Below are 9661 nucleotides of genomic sequence, written 5' to 3'. Positions count from 1 at the left end.
ATTAATCTATCTATTATTATTAATTAATATATAATAGGAGAGTAATAGTAGGTTCAATGCTTGACAAGTGTATAGCCTAATTAATCAACAAGTGTTTTATTTGAATAATTGACAAGTGTCTTGCTAATTCAAAATGATAGCAACTTTTTCACACAACTCTCACCTGTAAAAGCATTCGAAGTAAATTTGTAAATCCAAATCAGTTGCATGTTGAGCGCGTTTTTTCCCTTTTAGGATCAGAATTTGAACTTGCATTGAAACCAGAGCATGATTGAACAAATTTCAAATCAGGATATCTTTCCTTGATTTTCTCTCTCTCTTCTTCTCGCACTCTCTCTCGGATTTGTTTTCTCTATCATCTTCTTCGTCCGTATCAAGGAAGCTACCGAGCAGTGGTAGAAAGTATTCATTAAGTGAGAGTGTTGAAACAAGCGGAGAAAATGAGAGCAAGATCTGAGAGAAGATGAGGCAGACAAGGAGAACCAAGCTTCAGGAGCAGAGGCAAACAGAGCTTTCACAGTGGAGAAGAAGCTCTCATGCCAATGTCAAATATGGTTATTGCGGTATGTGTTTCTTCTACTGCTGCTCCGTCATCATTCTCTTTCACTATGTTATTCTTATTTAGAAGGCTCAACCAATTTGGATATAACTATTTAAGTTTCTTTTTTTCTGACGGTTGTCGGTTTTAGATGCACTAAACCTTGGTGCTGTCAGCGAAGAGGCAGCAGCTCAGTAGTAAGGTGGTGATGCCGGAAAGCTAACCGGTGGATATTCACTGTTTGAGATGGAAGAGAAGAATGGTGGTAGATATCTTGCCATTGAAGAAGTTATTGGCTGTGAGGCAAAGGTAAGCTTTTTTTTTTTATTTCAAAATAAAAAACTACTGAGTTTTTTTCTAATCTTCTTCTATTTTTATTTCAAAACATTTGTTTTTCTTCCTTTAGTTTGTTTCGTGTGTGTGTTTTTGGGTTTAGGTCAGATCAAATTAAAGCAGGAGTTCTTTGCAGAGGCAAGTCATTAGAGAAGTACATCTATATCTTTTTCTTATTTCTTATGACTATGGGATATAATGCACTGTTCTGAAATTCACCTAAAATTTTATTTTGATTTGTTTAAGCTGATTTGCTTCATTTTATCTTTTTGTTTTAATTTAATTGTTGTTTTTGTTGCTGAGAACGTTGCATATGGTTATGTTGTTTGCTTGCTTTATTGGTTGGTTAAACTATAAACTATAGATCTAGCATCATATGGTTATGTTACCTTAGCTTCCTAATAATTGTGGTTAACAGGTTATAGTTGTGTCCTACTTATTGATGGTTATGTTACCTTAGCTTCCTAATAATTGTGGTTAACAGGTTATAGTTGTGTCCTACTTATTGATGGAGGGAAAGAACTTTTAAGATTTTCAATTAAAAGATAAAAGAACTTCTCAATTTATGGGAAAAATATGCTCTTTTTATTCTGTGTTCTGCATTTTCTATCTGCATGGTCGTTTTTTTGCGAGGAAGAGATTCTTTTAAGATTTATGAGTGAATTTTGCACATTGATGATTTGAATAAATTGTGTACTGTAATCTTGCAATCATTGGAATTTTGACCACTTATTTTTTTGTGTATTTTGTGTATCTCTATCTGTAATTTCATGATCACATGATTCTATTATCGTTATTAAAATTATTCTCCTCTTCATTATGTTTAACCCACTTTTTTTTTAAATCAACTTTACGAACATTTGTATTTGTCCTTTGCTTTTAACTGTTATCCATTTGTTATTTTTCATAGTCTATTTCTCATCTCATTTACTGAATAGATAATGATTTAAATTATGATTATTTGGCATCTTTGCTAAAGGTAGCTAATCAAAATAATAAATCTGCATTTGATGCTAACTGCCAGCAAAAATACACCAATAAACGTAAATAACAACTTTGTTAATTTTATTTAATTAAAGAGTTTTTTATCTTAAAAAAAATATACGTAAATTTGTAGAGTTGTATCATATTGTGCAAGCTATTAAAGAAAATAGTTTTATGATAGTGTTTTTATTTTTTGATATGTTTTTTACTTCAACTTTTAAGTGCAAATTGAATTGAAATTTAATTATTTAGAAATAATTCTTTTCTTTTGAGTTGGTATTTATATTTATTTAATATTTTTTTTCTCTAATTGCTTTGCAGAGAGGTCAATAAACTTATGCAACAATTCATATGTAAAAGTATTTTAAGATAGGCAACACATATTGGTATAAATGTAATTTTAGAAAATTGATTATGATTAAAAAATTTATTGTCATATAATTTGTATTGGAATATTTTTTTATAGGATATTGAAAAAGTAAATATTTTTAAATAATGTTAGTTAAAATCACATTGGAGTGTAATTTATTAATAGGATATAATTTATATATTTTTTGTATTACCTTTTTAAATTTATTTTTTACAATAAGATGATATATTTAAAAAATATAATTTATAATTACAGATTTTAAGAATATTTAATGTTAAAATTTTGTGTGTAAGTGACAATATTGATATCATATTTAACTTATGTACAAGAATATACCTAAATAAAAAAGATCATTCACATTGGATATAAGTTTATGATAGTTAAGTAGAATATATTAATGCATAATAATAATGTCTAATTCATCTAAAAAATAAAAAAAATTCATTGAAAAACGGATTTTAACAGACTTCTTTTTTAAAAATGTTTGTTAGTCTAAACAACATTTAATCAAATGATTTTTTAATATAAATATTTTATTTAAGATGGTACAAATTGTAAAAGTTTTTTTTTGATGTAGTATAAATTAATTTTTAAAGATCTCATATCTAATTGTTTATTATTTTTAATTTATTTTTTAAGATTTGTGTATGTGATGACATGATTTATATTATTACTATTTTTATAGGTAGTGTTTTTGTCTTTCTATTTTAGATATTATATAAAAATCCTCTACTAAATAATTAAACAAATAAATAAAGTTCACTATCTTATCTTGAATAATTAAACAAATAAATAAAATTCACTATTTTATCTACTATCATGACAAATAATAAATTAAATATTTTTTTATTTTATTCAAAATTTTGGTGGTAAAAGACATATTACAATGAAAGATATGATATATTTATAAATTTATTAGTAATAGATATCAAGAAATAACATATTCAGTAATTAAATTTTGTTACTCTTGCTATATGTATATCTTTTATAATAAATACTATTTTGACATTTGTATTTTCTTAACAGTTATACAAAAATTTTGTTTCCATTGTTAATTAAAAATAATTTAACTTTGTGATTAATTAATCATTTTTTATATTTTTATAAAGATATCAAAAGTGTTTAGTATACGAATAGTATTTTTTTCATGTGTTTTGTATTTTAATTAATATAATTATTTTTTATTAANNNATGGCGATTCTCATTTTCTTTTTAATTTGTGTTATATTTATTTGTTTTCATTGGGTATATAAAGTTCCTAACTTTGCCTTATTGCAATTTAAGAATTTGTACTTGGCTATTGTTGTTTATTTGGAGCTTCTTTGGATCAAAGCAAAGAAAATTTGAGCAAAGGTATGATTCAATTTTCAATCTATTATTGGATTTTATGACATTGAGGTTGCTTATGAGTATTGTGGGAAAGCTGTGTTTCAATGTATTGTTTTCTCTGTTTGATTGATAAGTTTGAAGGCTGTGGAGTGTAGTGCAAGATTCTGTTTAGTCAAAATGATCTGTTATTCTGTTTGTTTCATGAACCATTTCGAATGCTGTTTTTGTTGTTTGATAGGGAAAACACAAAATTTAGGAACTTCTTGGTTTGAATTTTGATGTCACCGCCGGTATTTAGCATAGCGGGGAAGGAGGAGGGCAAAAGCAATGTCACTTTGTTGGTTTCGTCGACTGCCATGGAATGTGCTCACATGGAGAGCTCTGAGTTGAAAGTGCGCAACTACATGGAATTGTCTGGTTGTTCTTCTGCTGACAGCTCGGTTTCGCCCTTACCGGACGAGCATAAAAGTAATCTGAACCTGAAAGCTACCGAGAGAGATTCTGATCATTGCTTAAGAAGCTCAACTCAGTTTGATGAGAAACCTCTTTTCCCCTGCAAAGGCTGCTGTTTTGGGTAACAAAAGAGGATTCTTAGATGTAATGAATGGGTTCCAGAAGGTAAATGTCAATTTAGTCTGAGGAAATATCCTTTTTAACTATGATCTTTGGGTACTTAAAGTAATTGCAATCTTGTTTTTAGTATGTGTAAGACTGTAACATGCTCTGATCATGCAGGGGAATTTTTTATCTAATTCAGAAGTGAATACAATTCTGTCGCCAAGGCCTTCTTCTAAAACCTGGTTCTCTGCTTGAGAGTCTTGGGGTTCAACAAGCCAAAATGAAAGAAGTTTCGACAACAAGAAGCCTCATGCTTTCAATGAGAGCAGACCCAGTCTTAATGGTTCTGCGAATAATAATAGCAGTGCACCAGCTACCAAGTAAGTAGAATAATCGAAAGTTTGAGCATACCTGTGGAAATGATTTCTGAATTCTGATATTCCTCGTGCGACAGGGCGGGTCGAAAAAGATGGACAACCGGGGTCCGGTCCACTGTTTGTCAAGGTCAGCTTGGAGGGTGCTCCCTATTTAAGGAAAGTGGACTTGAAGAATTACTCTACATACCCGGAACTATGTTCCGCGGTTTTACTATAAGTAAGGAAGAATTCGTTTGATGCAAGAAAACTTAGTTTGCCTGGATCCAGTTACTGCTTGTTTCGGTATGATTTCAGGTCAATGCGGATCTTACGGGACTCTGGGAAAAGAGTTGCTTAATGAAACCAAGCTGAAGGATCTTCTTCATGGGTTAGAATATGTTCTTACCTATGAAGTCAAAGATAATGATTCCATGGTATATATAGTTTGCAATTTAATTTTCAGTATTTTTATTTTTAAATTTCGTTAAAAAAAATAGATGTGAAAATAAAAAATATTAATTTATTATTTTTACTTTTTTTTCCTTCAGAAAATTTAAAAAATAAAAAATTAGAAAAATAAAAATGCAAACAAAAAAATTGCCTGAAATATTAAATTCCCAGGCCACTTTAGTAATATTTTCATTTTAAGTTCTTGAAACCCTTTTTAGATAGGAAAATTATAAGGTACAGAGATCAGTATACATATATTCAATTTTAATCACAAAAATGGCGACACTTAGTTTTCCTCTAGTGCAATGAGAAGTAGTTTCACAAATGTGCCTTTCATCCCTTACTAAATGTATTATTTCTATACTTGGAAGGAAAAAAAAAGAATTTATACTAAGAATCTGCATTGATAAATGCAACATAACCACTAGTTCATTGTGCCTTTTCACCCTAAGATATACACATCATTTTCATTATCATGTGCGATGCACGGGCTCATTCACTAGTTAAATATGAAATAATAAAAATGAGTAACAATTTGGTGGCAGGTATGGTATTGAGGAGCAAGAATATACTGTTACAGAAAGACATTAACTGGCCACCGGTGGCTTCCCTGGACCACAGGTAATCCAACTTTCTTTTCCTTTTTTTTTTAAATTTTTTTAATCTCCTTTTTTGATTAACTTTTTTAACCCTTTTTTGTTTTTCTTTCTCTTTGAGTTTGTCTCAATTTAAGCTAGGCTTGCATCTATTACTGCATTTTATGTTGCCTCAAATTGCCAACTCTTAGTAATTTGTTGTCTTTACCCAATTGTCCACTCATGTGTGGATTGAATTTTCCTTAATTTATTTCATTAATAGTCAATACCTATGACTATGATCAAAGATTACATTTATCATTCACCTACCGCATATATATTTTAATTTATGAGTGTTTATCAACCTTTTTTTTTTATTTTTTACACAATATCGAGTACAACAAAAAAGTATTTATAATATTTAATTATTTAAAAAGCATACTTGGATAAACAATTTTGTAATTAATTCTTGATTTGATTTTTTTAACTACTGTGTTTGATACTATGAACCAGAAGAAATTAATAAAAAATTGTCTGGTAGGAATCTCAATTCTTGAAACCACACATGAAAAGTATAATTATAATATAGGAAGCTTTTCACCTGTTTCTGAGTACTCTTTGGAACATGACTATTTCATTGTTTGTAACCAACCAGATTTAATATAAAAAAAAGAATACAAATGGTCTAGATTTAAGAAAAAAAAAATTTGTGGACATTCACAAAGAAAGTGTATGGTGGACATGCAACCTTACATCCTTTGGATAGTTTATTTCACTTGAAAATGTCTTTTTTATTCAAAGTAGCTTCAAGTTAGTTTGAGTAGATATATATTAAAACTGTATCACTGAGTGAGTTAAGCTGATGATTTTGTTGTAAGATTTCTATTCTTTTCTAAAAAATGAGCTTACATATTTGCTTAATAAAAAAAAATTGCTAAATAGAAAATGATACTCTACTAGTAAGACAAGTGTTATTAATTTGTTTTATTGGAAAAAAATAAATATGATATATTAACTGGAATTGTCACAAAATATATTTTTAATTTAATTAATTGAATGTAAAATGAGTTAAAAAAATATATTTTCTTTAAATCTACTTAATATACTAAAACTGGGTTTTCTTCCAACCAATGAAGGTGAGGTGTCGATCCCTCGTGACTCCATTTTTCCTCCAAAATGAATGCATTTTTTTCTATTCTAAATTATTTTATAAAAATATCTTTATTATAATTATATTATAATTAATATTTAATGAATAATACATAATTATACTAACTTAAGAACATATCTTCATTATAATTATATCAAATTAATATTTAATACATTGTTATTTAACTTTATTAGGATAAATATCAAATTCTATTTCTAATATAAAAATACAAAATTTTATTCCTTCTATTTTTATTTTACCACTGTAAAAGACCATATATGCTAGAAGAAAATATCATTTGTTTACCAATTACTCTTTCATTGTGTAGCTTTTACAACAATTCTTTTTCTTCCTATGAGGCGTCGTCGCAAGAAGGCAACTATCGTAGACACAAACCACCACACACTCTCTAACTCCCGTGCTCATCATTCAGAGCAATATATGATATGTTATCGTGTATGCATAAATAAAAAAAATTCGTATTTAAACTTAAGTCATTTACCTGTTTGTGTAGTATATTGTAGTGTAAAATTACTTTCAATTTGTGTTGTACAATGATATTATGGTCTAATTTCAGCTTTTACTTTAGAATTGTATTATGATTTTATTTCATCATTTTCTCTTAGATATCAAGTTGACGTATTTTTATTTATTATTATTGAAACGGATGTGATATGAAATTTATATAAAAAAAACTCTCACTGAATTTATTTTATTGTAGTCTTCTATCTCTTTTATTTCATTTTGTTTTCTTCTTATTCATTTTATTTTTTAAATATCATATAATTTATTATAATTTATACCAATTAATTAATTAGAATTCATTATATCATTTAGTTTGATTTATTAATTTATAATATGCATGATAAAATAGATCATTTGTTACTTATAACGTTAATTCTTCTAAAATCTAAATCTGAATAATTATATTTTTACTTTTTGTTATGAACAAAATATTATTAATAATATAATTAACCACTCATACTTTTAATCAAAGTGTTTGGATGATTTTTATATTTACTAATATTAATTGTTGATTTTTTTTCGTAAATAAATTGTATTATAATTTTATGTTAGTTCATAATTGATTAATGATTGATGTTCATGAAGTTATGTTACTCTAAATTTTATATTTTACAAATATTTTATTTAAATGTAAATTTTTAAACAAAGAACGTAGCAATTTATATCTGCTTCCAATATAGCAATAATATTATATATATTTATATATCTCCTCTTTTAGCTCTTTTCTAAAAATATTGGCATATAATTAATGTAGATAACATATATATTTAGTAAGTATTTTCATTGATTAATCATAATGGTTAATAAAATATAATGGCATAATTTTCATCTAATTGTAGCAAGTATCTTTATTAAAAATATTGGCTAATTATTACCGTGTATAATTAATTAGGGATGAACGCGGATCGGATCGGATCGGATATGGTCAAAATTTCTATCCAATCCGCACTAAAATCATTGGATCGGATCTAATATCCGCAGTTTTTTAGCTTGGATCCGATCCGATCCAATTCGCACATTTACGGATTGGATCGGATATCAGATATATCCGCAAAACTCAAAAATATTTTTAAAAGCTTATTTTTATTAAAAAAATATCAATAAAATTTATTTTTTCTATTTTTTTAAATATGGTTACTCTTAAAATAATATAAACATATTTTTTTTAAATAATAAATTAAAATAATATAACATATATGATAATTATTAGTTGAAATAAAACATAAAAAGAATATTTACTTATTTATTTCTTTATTTTTGCGGATACGCGGATATGCGGATACCAACACAAAATCCGCAATTCGATTCGATTAGTGTGCGAATCTGATCCGATCCGATCTGATAACGTTGCGGATCGAATCCATATCTGCAATTTTTGGTTCAAATTCGAATAAACACCGCGGATATGCAGATCAGATACGATCTATGAACACCCCTATAGTAATAGTGAATTTTTATAATTATTTATCATTTAGAAAATTCATAATTCAGACATTAGACATTGTTCTTTTTCTATTTTTTATTTTTCATACCTAATGGCTGCTAGCTACGATTCTATCAATAGTATTATCTATGGTAGATTATGTGATGAAAAAGTTTGAAAAATAAAGGAAAAAATTATAAAGTTATGGAAAGTCTCATCCAAATTTGACAAGAGTAAGACGGCTTACATAGAAATAGTTCTAATAGATGTTAAAGTTAGTCGATTATTTTTCATGATTGTTTCAAGTGATGTTAGGTCCAATTTATAAATATTTTTTGTTTGTATTTTAAATTTATTTTATAAGTAAACCATTGCAATCAAAGACAGTGCCATTTAATAGCTTTATAAGTGCTAATAGTTTTTATATTTAATTTATTTTATAGTGTGATAAAATTAATTTTTCAATCAAGAATTATTTGGCAAAGATGTTTGAGAATAAACTGATTGAGGGGAAGGTCTATGTCTTCTCAGATTTTGTGATTGAGGAATCAAGTGAAATTTATATTCCGACTGCACATGTATGTAGAATAATTTTTAAGAAAGAGTCACGTATAATAAATACGGTCGATGATCGTAAAATTCTTGACAATCATTTCAATTTTCTTGCTTATGCTAATATATTGAAACAAACAAACAAATGAACAATCCAACTTATTTGGTAAGTATTTAATTTGTATTAATCTACACAAAACTGTTTTTTTTATTTTAATTTTTGCAAAGAAATCATATAATAGCATCATTTTATCGATAACATAAATTTTAATAGTTTATTTATGCAAATGTTTAAAATTGTATTGCGACTTTTTTAAAGGTATATTCTTTTAAGGTGCACACTGTGAGATCAATTTACAACTCAATTATTCAATTATCTATGTGATCACCAAATAACCGAATACATACTTATTCTCCAATTTGCAAAATTTAATAAAGGCATTGGTAAGCATATTGGTTTAACTTTTTATTTAACATATTTGTTTATGTTATATTTGTAATCATATTATATCTATTTT

The 9661-nt window shown here is 27.1% G+C and overlaps 1 pseudogene; it reads left to right on the top strand.

Annotated features, from left to right (window-relative positions):
• On the top strand, positions 25-7172 carry LOC107639131 (annotated as a pseudogene).

The sequence above is a fragment of the Arachis ipaensis genome, chromosome B04 (assembly GCF_000816755.2).
Source record: "Arachis ipaensis cultivar K30076 chromosome B04, Araip1.1, whole genome shotgun sequence".
NCBI lineage: Eukaryota > Viridiplantae > Streptophyta > Magnoliopsida > Fabales > Fabaceae > Arachis > Arachis ipaensis.
Note: the sequence above shows the minus strand (reverse complement) of the source record. Positions and strands in the feature narration are given on the sequence as shown.